The sequence below is a fragment of the Poecilia mexicana genome, unplaced genomic scaffold, assembly GCF_051168715.1.
Source record: "Poecilia mexicana isolate PSO_F unplaced genomic scaffold, ASM5116871v1 scaffold_14, whole genome shotgun sequence".
NCBI lineage: Eukaryota > Metazoa > Chordata > Actinopteri > Cyprinodontiformes > Poeciliidae > Poecilia > Poecilia mexicana.
Window position 1 is genome coordinate 15,322,413 of NW_028263383.1, and position 22,063 is coordinate 15,344,475.

Below are 22,063 nucleotides of genomic sequence, written 5' to 3' on the forward strand. Positions count from 1 at the left end.
TTTAAGTGGTTATACATCATTTTTAGACAACCATTTAATATTTTAACCACACATTTAATATGCATCTGTGGTAGTAATTGATTTTATTTCTATCAGTTTTCTATCAAACTGAATAAAACTCGATAAAACTAAACGCAGGATGCTAACAGAGTCTATTAGCTTGCTGGAAGCTAAATGTATTAGCATGATGTCTTGGTCGAACTTTACCTCTAAATTAGATTTCAATAACTTTGTTTATCTATTCTGTAATTTAATCATTTTAAAGATGTCATTGATCTAGTCAATCTACTGTTTCTACAAGCTAAGTGGTGTAAGCTAATGAAAATAAACATGAGATATTATCAAAGCAATGCTTCTCTTTTTGCTAATCATTTTAACTGTCCAGCTTCACTTTCTGTACATTTTCAAACATTAACATTTAGCTTTTTAATGTCCAAATAAAATAAAAAGCATGGAATTACCTTCTAGATGTACCTTATCTGGTGTTGGGTCATAACTCTGGTTGAAACCAAGCAGCAACATCTTTCTTTTAATTGTGCTCCTCTTTCCACAGAAGCCTAACTGAGACGCATCCCAGCTAACCCCTGGTGTACGGCTAACCGAGCTTGGAAATGGAGGCCTAAATTGAATGATGTGCCACCCCACTCCAATGTCACCATCCATCTTCACAAACAGCTGCCTTGGCCGTTTCAAATGGAGAAAATTGTATCTGCCAACAATATAAGCAACACAGGCAGCATTTTCCAAATATGAAACTCAAAAATAGAGCCAAGCTTATTACTCATTAGAGGGATGGATAAATTTACATTATATCTACTAATAAGCTAATTATCAGTCGATAAATAACCTACTACTCACACTATTTCCTTCAACTGAAAAAAAATGAATGAGCTGGGTCAAAGATATTTTTGTTTTACATATTTATGCAAAAAGTGAAAATATTTACAACTCCCCGGTGGTTTGTAATGCCTCACTACTAAATCATATATGATGTATTTTGCAGTCAGCGTAGCAAGAATCAGCGGCAATTACAAGACAACTGGAAATGTTTTCATCTCCCTTCATGTTTTATTTGCCTTGGAAGCGTTTCGGTTTGAGGAGCATGTGCTGATCCTGTCATTCCCACCCCGCCAGATAAACAGCAACTCGTAAAACTCGGGCTTCTGCCGCGCAGGGTGGCAGGGAAGTTTACAATAAATGTCTGGATAAATCCACAAAACGCGCCGTTGCCAACTCTCCTCCAATGAAATACGCTAATGACCGCTCGAAAAGTCACACAGCGAAGCCCAGGCGACGCCCTAATTTACATGTGGATTAGGTTAATGGCTATTTATTAGCAGAATGAAAGAACTTACAACAAGATTACGGGGAATGAATTTTGCGACTTGGAAACGGGATAAAACTGAGTTGTGGAGATGAGGGACGGGCGGCGCCTTCTGTCGCTCAAACAAAGTCTTACAAAGAAACCAGTCCAGTGAATTTGAAGTTTTAAGCAGCAGCTTAATGTGTGGTTACCCTGCAAATGTTCAACTAATGAATTTTTAAGTCATGCCCACAGATAGAAGCTGTAGCACCATCAAAAGCCACAATGGCTCCAAAAGGCTCTCCTCCACCTCTTTCCCTTCATTTCTTTCTTTCTTTCTTTCTTTCTTTTCCTCCACCACAAAATGCTTTCAGTAAACACAACCAGGGACCTTATTAAAATAAGGTTATTTACACGGGTAAATTAAAAAATATGTATTATAAAATACATCTTCGGTCGCTCTAAAACACAGCGTTCCACTGGGTTCTGTTCTTAGCCTCGTTTTATTTTCTTCCTTTTCGCCATCTTTTCTCATCATAGGCATGTTTTCTGTCACGGCGTTTCCTATAGATATTCAGCTTTCTGCTACATTAGCGCAGCAGTTAATCATTATTTTATTCCCTCCCACATATATGGATGCGATTCTGTTTCTACGCCTCACTAAAAGGTATTTTCAACTTCATTTGCCGCTTGCCCGAAATGCACTTCAGCGTGAAGATCCCCATAATTTTTCTCTTGAAGCTCAGTTCTTAACCTGCCATTTAAATATGCTAGTCCGTTTTCTGTTTCAATTACATCTTGCACATTTTATGTAGCTCGTCTTGTTTTGCCTCTCTGCTGCGGCAAAAATAAATAAAAAATACAAAAGACAGCAGGAATTACAAATTTTGTAATAACTTCAAATCAATATTGAGTACAGATGCTTTATGGCTAAATCGCTTTCATTTTAGCGCCAATATCTGTTTTAAGATGGATTCTTTGTTCTCACAGATTTCCACCTGCTGCCCAACACACACACTCACACACACAGTCGCCAATTCTTTCACCTCCAGTAGCAACAATGGATGCTGGCGAAGGCTGTCATTCCTCTAATGACTGTGCTGTCGTGAATATAATGGTGACGCCGTTGTGTTTTATAGACAGGAAGTCCTCACAGTCCCCATGCCAGCAGAAAGCGCTGACACTCGGAGCCACCAGCAGCCCCTCGCCGATCTCAAACGGCGTCACGTCCATCCAATTCTGCGAAGCTGCTCCGCAGCCACGCAGAGGAGGACGCGATGGGAAAACAAAGCAAAGTGAAGAAAAAAAAAGGAGAAGGTGGAGCTGTGATGTTGCAGATATGCATCCAGCTGATCTCTCTCGATCTTGCTTGCTTGATTTCTCATTCGCCTGCTGCGATATCGTCCACGCATCGTCTCCTCAGCCTGTTTTGAACGGCTGTTGTGTGATGTGTTTTGGTGGCTAATCTGTCAGAGATCAGGATGAAATGATCTGCCCATCAGTCAATAACATCAATACGTCAAACGTCAGCCGGTAATGCAGCCTCGCTTTCACGGCCGACTGAAACGAGCACTTATGATTTAAGACGAGCTTATCACTGGCAGCAAACAACACGGGCCTCAGATCGGCTACAGGTTGCCAAGTGAGGTACTCTTACAGCTCTGGTCATTACTGAAAGTAAGCCTGAAGGCCAAATGCAATTATAAACGGCTCCCTCCACATTACCCTGCTTATTGCATAAGCTGCAGACCTAAAACATTGCGTGCCTGCCAGCGCACTCTGTTTCTACTATTTTTCTTGAGCGACATAGGAGTGATTAGCAAGCACCTTGGTATCTCATCGTTCGTAGCTGGAATTAATTGCTAAACACAAAACCAATCTGGAGTATTTCTTTAGCCCATATGATTTGTTTTTGCTGTGTCCACCGGGAGACTCAACATTCTTCAAAGAACGCCATTTTGTACCACATAATGCCTCCTGATCAGGCTTCGCTGAACCTTCTCATTTCACAGGTTGAAACAAGAAATGCAAAGATGGTACAATTGTGCACCTAATTAATAGGTGTAAGAATTATTTACACTTAAAAATCGTGGTATTACTTTTTTTTATTGGGCTGAGTTAATGCTTTTGTTCATTTGCAATGGCATTAGCCTTTATCAGCTTTAAAGTACTTAGCACAAGCTAATGCAAGGTTTTTTTTATTTATTCAAATAAAAAATAATCACATTTAACTAATTCTGTTGATGTTCATTTTAGTAGCAATGACATAAGCCAGTGAGATAATAATGAACAACATCTCTACACCAAAATAAATAACATTTTCCAAAACTATGATCCTTAGCTACACCTAAATTTGCCTGTGAAAAATATTTAGTTTAGTCCAATAATTATTTAAGGAGTAGGGGTATCTCAACAAAACTGCCTCTCACAACCTGGTGGTGTTCCTGACCCCAACATGGCAGCCATCGCTTTCTCCCAGAAGGCAAAGCTCAGAGCTGGGAGTGATGGCAAACCCCAGTGGTGTGGGATCTCTTTGGATGTCAGAAACTATAGTACTGTTATTTTGGGACAAACAACTATGAGCAATCCATCAGAACAGCTAATTAATAGTTTGTTTTAGCAGCTTTCAGTAAAGGCATGCAGCCATGTTGGACACTGAGAAAGGGATTGGTCGGTGAGCTTCGGCTTTTGATTTGGATTTCTGGATTCAGAGTGTTTTAAGGGGATTTTTACGACTGAAAAATTATTTAAGCAAAGAGTTTTACTAAATATTAAAGGTTTACTCATCTAAGTTGTGGGTTTATTCTTTTCAACTCATGCTTTGGTAGTCATAACGTTAGTCATTAGGCATTTTACCCATTTTGGGGCTGGCCTGCGTCGGATTGGTCCATATTTAACCCCAGAATGAGCCAGCATAACAACCTGAACTGGGATGTGGGGGGTGTTTTTTTTACCCAGCAGTTTCTAATAGTGCGAACAGTAAAATATGGAACAACATAAAACCGAACAGGCAATCAGAAGTTTTGTTCTCCTGCAATAAATCAATGTCCTCGGCGGTGTAAACAGCGTTTGGCAATAACTTTAAATCAAACATCAAACGCAACACATCACACAAAGACTCGTAACACTACAAAGACTCCGCCTGCAACACTTTGGGTCTGCTCTGTCTGCAAATGAACAAGACACAGCCTTACCATTCAATAACCATGTTAATATCAAAACATCTGATGGCACTGGAAGAGGCTGCATTGTGCCCAGGCGGCTCATGCATTTGCAAATCTCAATAGCTCGCATCTATTGATGTGCGATGGAGAAATGCAAATCAGTTCAGCAACCCTCAGCAGCATCAGTGGCAGAGCTGCTAGAAGGATTTTGCTGTATTTTTTTAATATATTTTTTTAAAGGTGAGTGGAAGTCGTATGACTGTGCAATGTAATCAGCGAGGCCATTCAGCACTGCTGCCATGATTACTGCCAGACGGAGGCCTCGCTGCCAGCGAGTCAGAGGCCAGCCCGTCCAAGAATACCTCTTCCAGCATCCACAAGATGAATTCCTTTGGAGATGCCATCTGTTTGTCTATCGCCCGAGTGCTACGAGCACAGGTTAGATCAAGCCGTTACATCAGGCGTGTCTCTAGCCTCTCCTTATCCATGTGAGCTCTGGTTTTGTTTTCCTCTCCCCCTTTCGGTCCAGGGGATTGTTAAGAGAGCTGCAATATGGAGGAAAGCCGGTGGCGTTGATCATCTGGATTGTTCCTCTGCCATGATTAGAGGGTCCTAGTTAAATTTTGGTCTTGGTGGAGGTGTTTAAGAAGCAGCATCTGAAGCTATCCCACTGGTGTTTGTTCATTTTGCCCAAACGCCATTTTGTACCTTTGTAGTTTTAGGGGTTTTTTTTGGTACCCCAACTTTGTCATTGGGTGTCTCTTGGGTCTCTTAGCAATCCTTAAAAAACTGAGAATTTAGCTTTTTTGTGTGTATCTGACTCATCTAAAGGAAGGAAATGTGATTTTATGATTTCAACATATATTATCAATCAGTTCCATCTAGAGTTATTTTGTATAGATAAGGTCTTCTAGTGTGTCGTAGTTTATACGACTCAGAATGCCAAAACAGGGATCAAAACCCAAATAAATGGAAAATTTTGAAGAGGCAACATAGAGAAATAAATGATACATATTCTGTGAGCATATGTATAAGTAATAATCCCCATAACCCATGAAAACACTAAGATACAAAGAAAAATAAATGGCTACATAGCAGTTTAAGTTAGCAATAATGTGCAATGAGATTTTCACAGATCAACCTTGAATCTAAATACCCCGGTCTCATGGTCCGTCCGTTCGTTCATCCACTGGCCAAACCTGCCTTCCCTTGTAGGAAGGAGGGAGTACTGCACCAGACACACACACACACTTAAGGGTCCAATTTAGAGGGACCAACGAACCTAAACGTTGTGTTTTGGGAAGCTGGAGTACCCGGAGAGAGCTCACTCAAACCTCGAACCCACAACCTTCTTGCTGCCAAGTAACTGACCCACTTTGCACAAAGATGTAAAAGTAGAAAAGCCAACAGTTATGCTGCTTGAGTGTTAAACCATCACCATCCATGTGCTTCTGTCGGCTAGCTGATCACTGTCATCCAAAGGGTGTATAGAGTGATGAAAATCTTTTTGCAGTTTTTAAGCTAAACTTCGGAACAGGTGTAGTTTACTAGGCCTAGTTTACTAACAAAGATCCCAAATTATTTGCGTACAAGTACAAAAAAGAAGCTGGAAGGGTAAGAAAAACATTTCAACATAGTTACATAAAGTGGATGGTGCAAGCTGAGCCCAAATTGTTCAAATAGGAAGGCAAACAATGCAAAGATTAGATGCATTATTATTTATCATATTTTCTGCCCCATCAGTTTGCACTTGCTCAGTCTCTGATTCTGTAAAGCAAAATATTTCTCAGTTTTACGTTTAGATTTGGATCATGTTGTGTTGGTTTCAGCTGTTTTACAACCCTAATGACAATTTAATGGGCATAAATGGTGGTAGCATGCGTGTGTGTGTGTGTGTGTGTGTGTGTGTGTGTGTGTGTGTGTGTGTGTGTGTGTGTGTGTGTGTGTGTGTGTGTGTGTGTGTAGGGGTTACAGGCATTATAAACGCAGTAATTCTGTCCACAAGTCCTTATCAGATAAAATAAATGGAAATCCAGCAGGGTGGGGCTTCTAAAACTTACCTGATCAAGTTGTTGATTAATCAACACCAGAGGGAAAGATGGAGATAAAAGTCTGCACTAATAATGGAGTACATGACATCAACAGTACTAACTATATATAGAAATAAAATTGGTTAAAAGCATTTGAAATATTCCATCTGAAAAAAAAAACAGCCTTACTGTGCTGTTTTGATGTTTTTGCATGAAGCCAATCAATCAGTGCAAAATCCCTGAAGCTTTCATGCTCTCCCCTCTTTTGTTAGATTTTTCTTTCTTCCTTTCCTTCCTTTCTTTTTTAATACCCACGCTGGGCCTTCGAACCAGAACCCAGTCCTCACATCAGGCTGCCAGCTATTCACTGACAGCCGCATCCTCAATCATTTGCCTTGGCATTTGCGGAGAGCCGAATGTATTGTCTCACAGACAGACCTAATTGTTTCTTGAACCGTGCCACGAATATTGGTTGAGTAAGAAAGAAAAAAGAAAAGGGAGATACTTGTTGGGGCTACAGCGCGGTAAAACACTCCTGAGGTGGTTTTTCTTCTTCGCACAGATCGGATGATGGAAAAGCATATTGGCAGTCCGGGCACATCAATCAACGCTCACCTACCGGATAGTGTTCGGGGCTGCCGCTCTTTCCCTTTTCTCCCTCCCTTTCAGTCTCTCTCTCCTTTTCCCTCGGCTGGTTCAGGCTAAGTCCCCCGGATTTGGCCACCTTTCTCCCCCGAAAGCTGTCCTCCGGAATCAGGTGCGATCGCAATCTCGCCACCGTTGTATTCCCATATGTGGACGCCACCGCAATTATGAACGCTCCAGTAGATGAGTGACTGGATACAGCCCGTGTGATCATGTGCTGCCAGCCCCTTCCTCTCCTCTCCTCTTCCCTCTCTCTCTCTCTCTCCGTCTACTCTGTGCAACTGCTCCCTCCGCCCGATTATCTCCCCGCTGCGGCACTGGCTGCACGGTAATACGGAGGCATAAAACGAGCCGGACTCGCCCGCAGAACTTGTGCGGGGTTTATGATGGTAATTAGTCACCGGAGCGGTCCGTGCTCGCTCATCCGTTGCAGGCTTGGGAGGGAAAAAAAAAATGCGCTGGCTCTCATGTGCTATTTGCACTGAATAAATTGGCCCCGAGACGCGGAAACGTGTTTTATTCTCTCAAAGAGAGAGAGAGAGATGGGGGGAGGAAGAAGAAGAAGAAGAAAAACCCTCCAATGTTCCAGCTGAGATTGGTGGAGAAAAGAAGGAAAACATTGATGAAAGCCTCTAGGCACGCTTTGAACAGTGATCTATCTATCTATGATGCATGGTTTCATTTGTTTGATTATTTAAATAAATATATATAAAAGTGCAGTGTTCGGTTTTATATGTGCCCCTTTACTTTGATGCCCCTAAAAGAAGTAAAATAATGATCAAAAATTGCCTTTAGAAGTGGTATCTATCTATCTATCTATCTATCCATCTATCCATCCATCCATCCATCCATCCATCCATCCATCCATCCATCCATCCATCCATCCATGACCCTCTGGCAGAGCTGAAACTGAGGTGTGTCTCAGATACTTCGTTTCAACTCGTGGACCTTTTTGGAGTCCACAATGTTTACAGCGACCCGTTTCCTTTTCCGTCGTCAAACATCCGTGAAAAAGCAGATTTCAGGGCAGAACATCAGAGCATCAAATCAATCATTTAGGAAATACCTGTAAAATAAAACAAATGTGTCGCCCATACGATGATTTGCTTGTTTCCTTGTTGGTCAGCAAGTTAAATACTGATGTTAGCTGACTGGGGAACCGTCCTCCACATGCAGGCTGAGCCCCATTTTGTGGCTTGCAGCGAACTTTCTTCAAGCCCCCTAAATACGTTTGCAGTTTGGTGTTGATCCATACGACAAAATCAAGAATCATCACACCCCTTTGATTTCTTCAGAGGACACAGGCAGCTCTATGGTGCTGTCAGGATACCTATTAAAGGAGCTTGATGCTGGCACACGGTGTCACAGCTTCCAGTCTCCCCCTTTAGACAGAACAAACATCACAAGATATGAGTAGATGCTGATTCTTGTAAGTCAACGTTTGAGCTCTAACACGGTTTCCACTGCTTGCTACTTTTTTTTTTTTTTTCAATTAAAAATGAAAACCTAAGACAAGCAAGCCTACTTTTTTTTTCACATGTATATAAAGTCTTGCCCTCATTAATGTTGCAGCCCGGGCAGCGGAGAGCACAGCTACCAGCGGTTGTGTTGTACTGGCTAATGTCAACAACCATGTTTGAGTTCATGACTCAGTGTCAGCAGCTGATGTTGGTTTACAGTCGCTCGCACATTTTCAGACGTGTTAATTAAATGTGCCTGCCTGGTGATGGAACATGGACTCGCCCCGTAATGCTGTATGCTCAGAGTGATAGCGACGCTGTCCTTGAGGACCGGGTCTGTCTGGCTCTGGGCTTGGTTGACTATCAGAATGCCCGCATACTTTGTGAGGTGCATGCAGACACATTACACATCTGTAGTTTTCCTTTTGGTTTATTTGATCTATAAAATCTTTTTGTCTTTTTCCTGCAACAAAAAGGAAAACTTTCTTCTAAAATAGAATAAATGTGATCTAGTTTTTCATTTTTTAAGTAAAAAATTACAATTATAAGAAATAAAAGAAAAACACTTTCCATTAGAGAAGAATTAAATTCTTGTGTTAAGAAATTATAAAAAAAAAAAAAACTTCCCACTGGAGGGTGAAATTTGAACCACTGTAGACGAGGGGGCACACAAAATTGTTCAAAGGTCCACGAACGGCCCCTGAGCCGCGCTTTGGACACCCCTGCAGCATAGCCTCTGAATGTGAAGTTCCAACCTCGTTTGACTTTGACTAGACCGACTCACACCTGAGTCGACGCTGCTATAGAGGAATATTTGAGGGTCTTACCTTCATACCATCACCGTGTGTTTAACTGTTTGCTAATTGAGATCGTGATGTTCAACGTGACCTTTCCCCCCCGCCTCATCCGTCTCTCACAGCGCCCAGCTCACAGTGAGGGAGCGACTAACATCTGACCCCTCTGCGATATTTACTTCATCCTTCCTCCCCCCCCCACCCGGCCCCTCACGCGCTGCTTTCCGTCTCTGCCGCGCTCCCTCTCCATGGCGTCTCAGCGGGAGTGGGAGTGTAATTACGCAGTCAGACGGTGTTTACAGACGCAAAAGCGCCTTAATTTATTCCAACAGTTAGCAGTAATTTCCCAGTTTAATTTATAGCTCCTCCACCCAGTGGGAAAGTGAGAGAAGCAGATAGTGAGAAAGAGAGTGGGGGGGAGGAGGAGGAGGAGGAGGAGAAGGAGAAGCATATGGACCTTATACTGCTAAACACAGCCACCGCGACTTCTACAAGGCGTGTTCACACGTAAAAGGCTTCATTATTGGTTTAGCTGCGCATTTAAGTTGTTTTTCCCCTGATCGGTGGTTTGGGTTTTGATTGCGTTCACAGGGGAAGGAATGCAAAGCAGGAATGTTCATCGACGGCGCCTCGCAGGAGTAATCACACTTCCATGGCGTCACCGAAGAGCTTCTATGAATTTTATTTTTACTTTTATATGATGGACCACTTCAAAATAGATCACAAATGCAAAGTGGAATGGAAAGATTTTGAAAATATTTTCAGAGTAAATACCTGAAAAGTGTGGCGTGCATTTGTATTTAGCTTCCCTAACTCTGATACCCCAAAATTTAGAACAAATTATCTTTAGCCACCGTATTAGTAGACCCATATCAAGATATAAGAGCTTTTTTAATCTAATTAATTAATATTTATGTAAAAAGCACTAGTTCCACTGGCAGATTGCTTAACTCAGAACAAGATGTTTTTTCCTATGCATTAAGTGAAATACTCGCAGGGCTTTCCCCCAGAAAACTTGATAAGCCTGGTGTTTGGGCGCTAGGGCTTTGAGTTGAAAAATGTTTAAAACTGACAGAAAATTTGAAAATATCACTTGATAATTATGTGTTATTGAAAGATTGGAAGATTAATATCTGAACACCAACAATAAAGTCTTAAATGCAAACATTAAAAAAAAAAACTTAAATAAATGACCAATGCTTGGCCAGGTAGGGGCACAAATTAAGCCTGTTGACCCGCCAGGCTTATAATACATCTAATACTTATAATACTGTGAATCTGAACTAGCACTTTTTCATAATCATTAAGGAATAATTTACTTAAAACATATTTTAAAATATATCTTATTAAAAAGTTACTTGCAAGATAAATTGTCTTATTTCAAGACAAATGAACTTGCATTCATTTGTAACCTCATTTTTAATCAGGTTTTCATTTTTTGGCCTAGTTGCTTTAGGAACTAGGCCAAAAAAAAATACATGGCAAGATTTTGTGTTTTTGCAGGGAATGAAAAATGCACTTGAGATTTTTTTTTTTATTAATTTTCCTTCCATTTCACAACTAAGCTCTGCTGTATGTGTTGTCATATCACATAAAATCCCAACGAAATATGTGATGCTTGTGGTCGTAATATGACAAAATGTGAAAAAGTTCAGGGTGCATGAATACATTTGCAAGTCACTGGATGTGTTACTTGTGATGAAAACCCCCCACAAACTCTCCTGTCATCCTGTCCCTTTACAATCTGCTCAAGCAGACAGCAGACTGACAATCATGTCATTTCAGGCTGCAAACTGTGTAAAGAAGACGACTGAAGGCTGGATTAGTTTGTCCTCGCCGTCATTAAATCATTGCTGTGACCAGGCAACGTGTCACTCTTTGGCAAAGTGCAACACTTTCTTACTCGTAAGCAGATTTTCAGCTCATTTTGGATGGGATTTTTCCTTCCACGCTCAGAGAGCACTTTGACTTCAACGCTTTCTGTGCACTTCTTCGCCGTGAGCACCGGGCATTGATTACGTTTGTGCTGTCGCCTCACAACAGCTACAGTGGCTTTTTATTGACTTTTTTGGGCGGCCGTGTAAGGCCAGGTACAAAACCTTAATGACCGCACAGAAAGACTTGTGTCAGGATAGCCAGGAAAAACAGCCCGCTGAACTGAAACGGCTGCTACGGAAACACGACTTTTCCGCCTTCAGCTTGAAAGCAAGATATTGATGGAGCACTTTAGTGCAATTTGAACAAGCAGGGGAAAAAAACAAGGACAATTGAGCTAGGACTGGAAAGCATGATACCAATCTTTGTCAAATCTCTGAGCAGTCTCAGATACTTAAAAACATGTTTTTTTAAAGAAAAAAACAAACATTTAAAAGCTGAACAACTCTGCTTTTTTGCTGAGTTTGGCAATGATATTGGTGCTGAATATTATTAATGACGCCGTTCTTTACATTTTCCGTTTTCTCCATCATCATGGACAAACGTGCACCACAACGCGACGCGAGGGCTCCGCGAAATTGGACGAGTGCAATTCACATTTATTCATCGGGCTTTGCTTTTCCTCCAGAAGATAAATTGCATTTAATGCGATGCTAGAATGAGCTTAGGTTCCTGGACATCCAGCAGTACAGCTGAGCAGTAATAAGATAATTAGCAGGAGTACAAAAGTCAAAGCCACTGGGGCCTGTGAGCACTTTTAATGGAGAAACACTAATTAGAGAAAGCAGGGGGTTCTGAAAGAAGGAGGGAAAATAAAATATGGTGGCCGATTAAGGTAGGGTGGTCAAGAATGACATGAAGGAAGCAGGAAATTTTTAAAGCGGACACACCATGATTCTCTGTTGACAGGGATGCTGTGGCTAACTTTGTCCGTTTTGCACCAGATAATAAATTTTTCCTCTTGTAAATAGGCTGACGAGTAAAACACCAGTGACAGAACATGCAAAGCCTTACTTCATGCAGACAGACAGACAGACAGACGATAATAATACATTTACTACATGCTTACATTACTTTTCAGGGCTTTTCTAGAGATGCATTGATGTTTTTTTATTTTTAAACAGGAATCACAAGTTACATTTCCCTCCAATCCACAGAGTTCAAATTATACACACAGAAACAGATGTACAGCATTGATAAATAAAAATTATTCTCTCCCTTTGATGTTTTACTCTTTTTGTCGTTTACACCAGTCAATCGTGATCAGCAAAACATAGCTTTTTTGACTGAAAGAAAACACACAAAACAATTAATGTCAAGTTGAAGTGGCGCTTCTTGACCATCTTGGTAAGAAAAAAAAATTGTTCTGTCATGAAGTGGTTTTGGTGAGGTGAGGAGATGACGCTGAGACCCAGGTAAGATGAGGAATAAGATGAATTTAATGATAATATTGCTCAGTAACAGTCCAGGAAACAGGCGGCACGGCAGATAGACAAGCACACAGCTAATCGCCGGTAGCTCTGAAAACAAAGACCGAAAAACTGGAGCTGACGCCGACACAGGACTTAACCAGTACTACTGGGACGACGGACAGAACAAACGCAGACAGCATACACTTGACCATAGACAAGGACCTGACGAAGAACATAGACAACAGGGGGGACTAAATACACACAGGGGTAATCAAGGGAACGAGACACACCTGGGAACAATCAATGGGAAGGACAGGACAGAGACTCACGGGGAACAGGACAACACACAAAATAAACTCAAAAATAACACACAGTAACACGGATCGTGACATGTACTGAAGAAAGAACTGATTATCTTTGAAATAATACCAAACAGAAACTGGCCAAAAATCATGACAGGACCTTGACCTTAACTCTAAGACGATGCTTAGAAGACTTGATGTTCCAGGAACTCAACCAGTTCAGACGAGCTTCACCATTACCCAGAGCTACACCAGAAGCTTGTGGATGACTGCCAAAAGTACGTGGTTTCTCTGCGACTTACTACATTTACTAAAATATTTATAGGGGTGTTGATTTGGAAAAGATATTGATAACAAAGAGAAATTAAATTCCACCAGGTGTTTGCTAACTGCTGATGGCTAGTCTGAAGGAGCTGAGTGGGGGAGACCCGAAAGAGGTGTGAAAGAATCAAGGTCAAATCAAAAAAGTTGATCTTACTTGATACTGCACCTTTAAACATGACTGCAACGGTTTTAACAGAAGTCTGCTTTGAAGCCATCAGTGACCACTGTCCTTATCAAGAGTAGGAAGTACAATAAACTCAACTTAGCATCCTTTCTTTCTTTCAGGAACAGCTATACATTATGTGAAAGAAACACCACAAACAAAAGATGTCTGATCTATAAAGACAGGCCAGCCTCAAAAGTCAAATTCAGTTTAAGTAGAAGTACTTACACCTCTACGCCTGGGAGCAAAAGGCTTCCTTATTCCCCCTTTCAAAGCCATCCGCCATTTTTATATCAGTGATTTTACCCCACGGTTCACAGGAGTCGTCCGTCTTTCTTCACCTTGGTCCGTTAATGTGTTTCCAGGCTGGGCTGTGAACTGCAGCCGGAGCGGCGTAAAGACTTCAGGCGGCGCTGGACCGGCGGCTGCTGCGTTCTGAGGTAAACTCGCTGTTCCAGTCAAAGGGAAGAACCAGTGGCTTTGAAGAAAACCATACATGGTTATGATTGCTTCAGTTCTGTGCCATGAAAGGCTTGACTGAAGGCATCATACAGCCCCCAAACTATGCTAAATATAGCGTGTAACTCCACGGGGAGCGGCACAAAGGGCTTTTATGCAATTTCTGCTCACAGTAGTTCTCCTCAACACCTGTAAACACACTCTGATGTGTAAAATCAGTGGAGTTTCCTATTAACGGAGCACCGCTGTGGCGTCTGGTGTGCGCGTTACAAGTGAAATTTGGGCATTTGAGTTTAATAAAACACAAAAATAAGGAATATCTTAGAAAACAATTGGGTGGGTGGATTTAAGAAACGTTTTTACTCCTTCGGCAACTTCATCAGCCTCCGAAAACAGCAACATTTTACTCAATGTCACACAACTCATGTATGAATCAACCCCTCTGTGTGTCCTTGGAAGGTATTTTTTTGTTTCATGGTTTAATAGCGAAACAAACAAGATACCTTTGCCGTTTTATGTGAGCGTGAGCGCTCATCTCGGGAGACATTTTCTGAATAAACTCTGAAAATGGAGCCGCTGGATGGTGCATTCATTTTGGAGAAAACATCCAAGAGCTGTGATATCGGGCCTGCTGTGTCAGAATGAGCCGGGGTAATGAAAAATCCCTGAGTGTGCTTTGTAAGTGCTCCTGCCTTTCTCTTTTTAAATAATTTTAATCAAATTAAACTTAAAATCTTAAAGAAACAAACGTGAAATTGTTATGGAAGTCCTAAATGCCCAACAAAAGGTACTCAGCATCCTGTAATAATCTGATGAAGATTAATTTTAATTTAACAAGTGCAGGAGGTGAAGCTTTAAACAGTGGTCCGTTTTACAGCCATTTTCAGAAACCTCACTGGAATTTTACATCTAAATATGTTTTGTAAAAGTATTTCTTCGGCTTTTTTGACCATTTTGTCACATTACAACTACAAATATTAATGTATTTTATTGGGATTTTAGGTGAAAATCCAAAAACAAAGCAGCAGATAACTGTAAAGTGGAAGGATATATTATTCTTACATTGAAAATAAAAGCAAACATTTCAAACCTGTAGTTCTTTAACTACATGCCGTACGTCATTCTCAACATTTTACTTTCTGCGTCAGAGTCAACATATTTCTCAAGTCAGACAGAAGATCACCCAGTATTGCTTTGTTTGTACCTGTGGACATGTAGCTGTCTTTGTTGGGTTTTGTAGGATGAATGTCTGGAACGTCTGTTTTCATTTGGAGAGTTGTGAATGCATCATCGAACACTAATCCGTCTAAAAACCAGGCTTCGGTTCGGTTGAAGTGAACTCTGGTGCTATGCCAAACTGGAGACTGCTCCTAAAGCAGGAAGCGGACTACAACACGGGGCATTTTGGGTAAATACAACCTAAACAAATGCAAGAGTTTAGCGCTAGCAGAAGAAATGACTTGTGGTCTTTTACGTGTCATTTCCTGACACTGGTTCTTGGTGCAGCGCCACCACAGGTGAACAGGTTTTTTAAACGGCTTGTTTCATTTGACACAGTGCGGTGTGAATGTGAACTGCACCTGCTGAAAATGTAACAAAACGCTCCTATTGAACTGAATCTAGACTATTAGATGTGAAAACACTATTAACGCTGGCAGCTCCTAGTGTTTACAGTTCTGCACAGAATAGGTGGGTCAACTACTTTTTTTATATTCACTAGCATGCTCTAACAAACCACCTGGCCTTCACACAACATATTGAGATTATATTTTTACTAACGTGGTGGCTTCTAAACGAAGACGGTTGAGCTCGATTTTAATTACAGGTATTAGAGCAGTGGGGACTGAATACAAATGGGATAGTACATAATTCTCATATTTTATTTGCCAATTATGGCAGATGACATAAATCCCCAATAAAACATATTACCTTGTGAAACTGTGCAAACCTCAAAGATATCAGTACTTTTTGCAAGGATTTGTATAATCCATAATCCGCACATCTTTGTCATTCAACATCTTCAACTAGCGAGATAAAACCAAGGCAAAGGTGTAACATTCAAAGTACCGCCATAACTGGGGGAGATTTCTCTTTCATTTGAAAGTAAATGGGTTCTGAGCAGAACCATAACAGTATCCGCTTTCCAACCATTTTACTTCTCAATGGGGCCTCAAACTATGAAAACGACCACACTTTCACCCGCTCTGTCACTTACATTTTAATGTTCGGTCTCCACTTAAAGCTTTCGCCTGGCTGCGGTTTCACTTAAGAAGCGCATAAAATGGGCACTAGGCGGGTACGGCGTGTCATTAGGCCTTAAACAGGAGGGGGGAAAAAGGAGTGACCGGGCTGCGGACGAAGAATGGGACAAAAAAAAAAAACGATAGTAACAGAAGGAAGGAAGCAAGGAGGAAAAGGTTTTCATTTTTAGCCTTTCATGTAAGTCCCACAATGCCGAAGCCATCTAACCATACTGATATGTTTAGTGATCCATTATAACATGATAACAGCCACATTGGCAAAATGAACTGAGCCAGACCACTCAACTAAACACAAAGCAGCTGTCAAATTCAACTTAAATGTCACGAGCTGGCAGCTGCTACACCCAAATTGCTGCACACGTTTTTTTTTTTGTTTGTTTGTCCTTGTGGGCAGCTTGATTATATTTATAAAAGTCATGTTGGCCTCATCTGCTACGTCCGACCTTGTTTCCCCTCGCCCGCTAAATACTCCCGAGACCTTTCCTCTCCCTGCTGCCATGAGGGAGGCGGCCATTACAGTCCGACTGGACTCCATCTACCTGCTTAGCGTCGAGGCCCAGAGATGCTCCTCCATTTTGCCATAATATGTTGGGGAGGATCCCCCCCCTCCAACACTCACTCAGGCAAAACCATCTATATACAAAGTTGACGGCTCATAAAGATATAGTCCAGTGGTGTGTGGTGTTGTTTACAAATGCAAAATGATTAATAAAAAAATACAGGTGGTTATTGAAGAGGGAATTGTTGCAGCAAATTTTAATTTCAATTTATTTCTTGCCAGTTCACAACAACGAAGGCAAAACACTGATGCAGAAAGATTATCGAAAACTGCAGTCAGATTTTTGGTTCAAATTATTTCATCTTTAATTATAACTACAGACAAATTAAAATATTCTTAAAATGTGAAATGCTCATAACAACGTATGGTATTTTTTGAATAGCAAGACTTTTTGATGTACCTACCAAATTTATCCAGTCTTACTCAGATACTCAGGTGTTTCTGAGTAGTTTATACAGATGTTTATACTTTTTTTTAATAAATTTGCAAATTTCTAAAAAAAAAACTAAAAAAAAAAAACTAAATGAATTTTGTATAAATATTAAAGAAACTTTAGTAAAATTTACTTTTAATAAATGTTTTAAACTTGTCAAAATACAGCAAACGTTTTAAAGAAAGGGTGACCCAAATCCTGTTTCTTGCTGAGAATTGACTGAGCATTTGTCTTTTTTTCAGTCCAGCCCAGATGAATCTGAAAACTGGATTCCTTTCTTCTCATAAGGCAAAAACGTGAAAACCCTTTGAGGTTTTGGCTCTACAATGACCTAAACTTGACTTTCCTACAAAAATCTGACTTCTTTATTTGTTTAATTAAGATTATTGTATGCTTAGTTTATTGTTGAGCAGTAAAGAAAAATGATATAAGACTATAATTTTTTATGTTTCAATGTTTTTAAGAGTGATGAGTTTTTGGCTCGTGGGTCTGTGTAATTTAACGATTTTGGCCCAGTTCTGACACCACTGATCCAAGGAAACCCGGCAGATTCACTCGTTGTGAAAGAGAATGGATAGTCGCTTCTACTGTGTCATTGACTTTGCAGCAATGATCATGAGGATTTGTTTTCCATTATTAATTATGTCTTTTTTATCCGTGAAAAAGCGTCTTGAAAAGGGCGATTTTGATAGGTCTACCACTAGGTTGAAGCCGATGCGGCCGCCATTTTGCAAATGCCAGTTGCGTTTAAAGGCACTTTTTAAAGTAGGAAATTACAGTGAAACTTCAATAATACCTTAAGCAACTCGTTTATAGAATAAAAAATTATTATAGATCAAATTAAATGTGATTAAAACATTTTACACTTTTTCTTTTCAATTTTCTAGGACTGGCAGAGAAGGCCCTGCTGGCTCTGTCAGCCCACCACTGCTAATTACAAGAAAATTGTTGTTTTCAAAAGTCTGCGTTGGTGACAATAATAGAGCATCATCAGTGGATGCTCTGTAGGAAAATCTACAGACCTGATATTGTTTGTTGCTGATATAAAAAAACAAATCCCCTTTTATTTTAATAAGGTGATTTGTTTTGAGCACAAAGCTCACCCACCCCTTGCCCGGCAAACCGCTGAGGCTAAATTACTTATCAAAGATTTCTTGTTGATGATTTCCAATTAATGATCTAATTTTCCACCCCGCTGGGCCGCCTCGCTCCGTCCTGCAGCATACGGAACTAAAATACCGCAGGCAGAGGAGAGGCAGACACACTTTACCACGCAGGCATATTGTTGGGGTGTGGGCGAGTGTGAAGAGGAAATCCTCTCACACAGTGTGGCGCTCACACATACTATGGGTTTTTTTAAATTTTTGTATTTTTAACAGGACTGGTCACAGCAGCCAAAGGAGAGCATACTTAAATTGTCTGAGGAAAATTTCTCTTGTAAACTGAACAATAGAGGATGAGAAAAATAGAAAAAATGGTTTTCAAGAGTATAAACTGCTGCATTCTCTATTGTACTGGCATAAAAAGCCCAAATATTGAAAAAAAAATGTATTCATTCATTTTCTGGTCTTAAAATAAGCCAGAAAAAAAGGGACATTTATCACAATTGCATAATTTATTTAATCTCAATTTTCAATTTGGGATTTTATTTTCTTACCATTTCTTGTTTTATATTTATTCTGTATTGTACATCTGAAGCACCAAAAAAGTAACAACGACCAATAATTTCATAAATTTTGCCATTTTAATTGTTATAAAGCCAAAGAAATGTGGAAAATGTTCCATGAAAAACAAAACTTTGTAGGGATTGACATAACAGTTGCCAATAATGCCATAAATTATGTTTAAAAATAAAAAATTAAAACTTTGCAAAACAAAATAAATGCAATGTCTTAGGAATAAAAGACTTTTTACTGGTTTCTGTTAAAAATAATAAGGTGCAATTGAAGCTACAGTTGTCATATACCTTGATCAAGGGTAAGGCTACTATAAATCCAGTTAAACTAATAACAGTTTGAATTAATTTCATAGTTTAATCACTTCTCTGTTGTAATTGAAAGAGACAACAGCAGTCATCTGACCTGCATGTGTTTGTTAACCAACCAATGACATAATTTCTTCATTTTACCAGAAAGTTCTTATTATATCAGTGGCTAAAAATCTTTCTAACACTATAAACATTTAAAATCACCTGATTTTGTAATATTATTGGCAGGTATTTTACTATTGGTTGCTATGACTTTTTGGTTTATTTTCAGCTCTCAGCCATCTTTAGCAGGTGGATATCATCATCCCACATCTTGACTTAGCCATGTTTGCTGACTCCACTCAGCAAATATTCTCCAGAGACCCTCAGACTGCGAGGTTCTGACAGATGTCTGACAGATGTTCTGTCAGTGTCGGCTCTGGACTCGGGCGAGGCCTATTTCAAAACTCCAGTTTTCCGCCACTGCTCTTGTGTTGATCTGTGTGTTACGTCTGGACTCAATGCGATACTAAAGCTTAAAGTTTATCTTTATTTTCAGGTCCCTGGAAGACCCCTGAATGTTTTGGGTCTGAACTGATTAGATTTATACTGCTAATTTAAAAACCCCAGAGCATGACGCACCCACCACTATGTTTCAAAGAGGACATGCTTTCTTTGTTGTTGTTTTTAGCTTAGTTTTGTTGTCACATAAGAAATGCTCACAAGGCTTCTTAGAAATTCCTGCCGCTCCTTTGGACTAGCGTCCATTTTGTTATCAATAATTTAGGAGGAGTGTCCAGTTTTTGTAACGTGCCACATCAAGTCATTGACGACTTTCGATCTTGAGCATAAATAACGCTCTGGACATTTTGTAATCCTGTTGGTTCTCTGTGTAGCCTCTCTATAAACTGTTAGCAAAAGGATGAAAATGTGTAGTAATAATAAGGAAATATCATCCAGGATCAGCTGAAGTTCAGCTCTTATTAAGCAGAGCCTAACTAATTGGTGGAAGCTTTGGACCCAAGAAGTCTGAATCCTGCCACCACGAGCGTTAGCTTAATGGTTAGCTTAAGTTATGGCCCCTTTTGTTTTCCTTTAACAATTTGTTGTTACATTTTTTTGTCTCATTTTTTTTAACTCACTGTACCTGAAGTAGTTAGGAGATCGCGATCTTTCATCTGGGTTAAATCTCGAAAGGTGGAGGATAAATAATAATCTCACTTTTCTGAGCCCGCTCGTTTCCTTCCAGATTACCAACACAGAGAGAGGACTTAAGGGATAGCTAAGATGCAACTGAAACGTTAAAGGAAATTTTATTTGGCTTCTGGTTTTCATAGAAATGTGAAAACATTTTATTTTCAACCATTTTGTTTTAAGATTTTATTCCTGTCCAAAGAGTCAAAGTGGTTTTTCTTTGCCCGGCTTTTTTACTGCTTGCTCTTTTGGTTCTAATAATAAGTCGCAGAGAGAAAAAGGAGCTGTTCTGCTTTGTTTGCATTAGGACTCAATGAGAAGAAACTCTGACTGAAAACCCCCATCAGCAGATCGGACCCCGAACCTCGAAGCGATGTCGTCATTGTCGTTAATCGGGTTCCAGAGGGAGAAAACGTTTAACAAGTTAACCGGAGAGAAATTAGTCAGCTTCAGAAATCTGCTACAAAAGGAAAAATGTCCAGCTGCTACATCTCTTCCCAGGTTCAGCAGACAGTCTGATGGTGAAATCAAACTAAGGCCCTCCAATCAATGCAGGTGTTTGTGTTGGGCTGTGGGAGACGGAAATATTTGGACGTCTTCTAAAAACGGCATCGGCGCTCCCGACAGTGCCCGTCTCTCCCAGCACGAAGAACACCGAGGGCCGTCTATCGATCCGCCCATCTCCCCCTGCATGTGGGCAGGGAGTCACAAGTGCACTGCAGCCTTTTATTTCTACTAAGCTACATAAAATGGTTTTATGTGGAGCGAGCGAGCAGAGGAGGCCTCGGAGTTCGCCGGGAGGTCAGAGCAGCAGTCCAGCTCCCTGGTGCCACAGAAAAAAAAAAAAGGCTCTGTGCCAAATAGAGAAGCAACGGTGTGGACCGACCGGCGCTGCTGTTGATTTTCCGTCACACCTTCCCCCATCCGTCCGGCCCGGTGCAGCAGCGTCTGCCGGACCTCTAACAGGGTCAGGAAGTCTTCAGGGAGAGTTGTTCCTGTTTATACCTGAGCGTTTACAGTAAATGACCTCAATATAACTGGACATCTAAAATACAACGCCTTGCTGTAGCTTGGTAGTAGAAAACGCTGGCTTCCAAAAGGATTTCTTTTTTGGGGGGAATTATTTCTGTCACCAAACCGTAGTGGACAAGTAAAAGCAGTAGGGCTGAAACGATTAATCAAATTAATCGCGATTAATAGATTCTTGAAATCAAACTCAACTAATTTAGTAATCAGTCGCCAACTGGAGTAAACAGACTGTAAAGATGGCCGTTTTATTAAAGAACAACACAGTCAGAGCATGCCGTAGCTGAACCAAAACTGTACAAAAATAAATATATTCTGTATTTAAGATATAAAACATTCTTTGTCTATAATATATTCTACCCAAATCTCCTCAGGTGGAAGTTTTACCTTCACCTGGTTCAAATTCTGTAAAAAAAAAAAAAATCTCCTGTTAATCACCTTTTGCTATCCAATTATTAATTGCAGATACAATGATCTAGCGTACACTAAAGGAATGATACGTTATTGCATTTTAGGCAGTAATATTTTTATTCAATTATTTGATGTGTTTATAATATATCAAACAGGCTTAAGAGTTTGAATGAAAAATCTTCAAAATGTGCCAGGTGCTTTATTAGTTTTTATACAAAGAAT

General features: G+C 40.3%; 1 protein-coding gene across 1 annotated transcript in view; it reads right to left on the minus strand.

Annotated features, from left to right (window-relative positions):
- flrt1a (fibronectin leucine rich transmembrane protein 1a) overlaps positions 1-7,883 on the minus strand; it is a 63,705-nt gene extending 55,822 nt beyond the window's left edge. Inside the window, exon 1 of the mRNA XM_088012252.1 lies at positions 7,117-7,883. The gene's annotated coding sequence lies outside the window, so the exon portion shown is untranslated. The remainder of the gene's footprint in view (positions 1-7,116) is intronic.
- Positions 7,884-22,063: the final 14,180 nt, after the last annotated feature.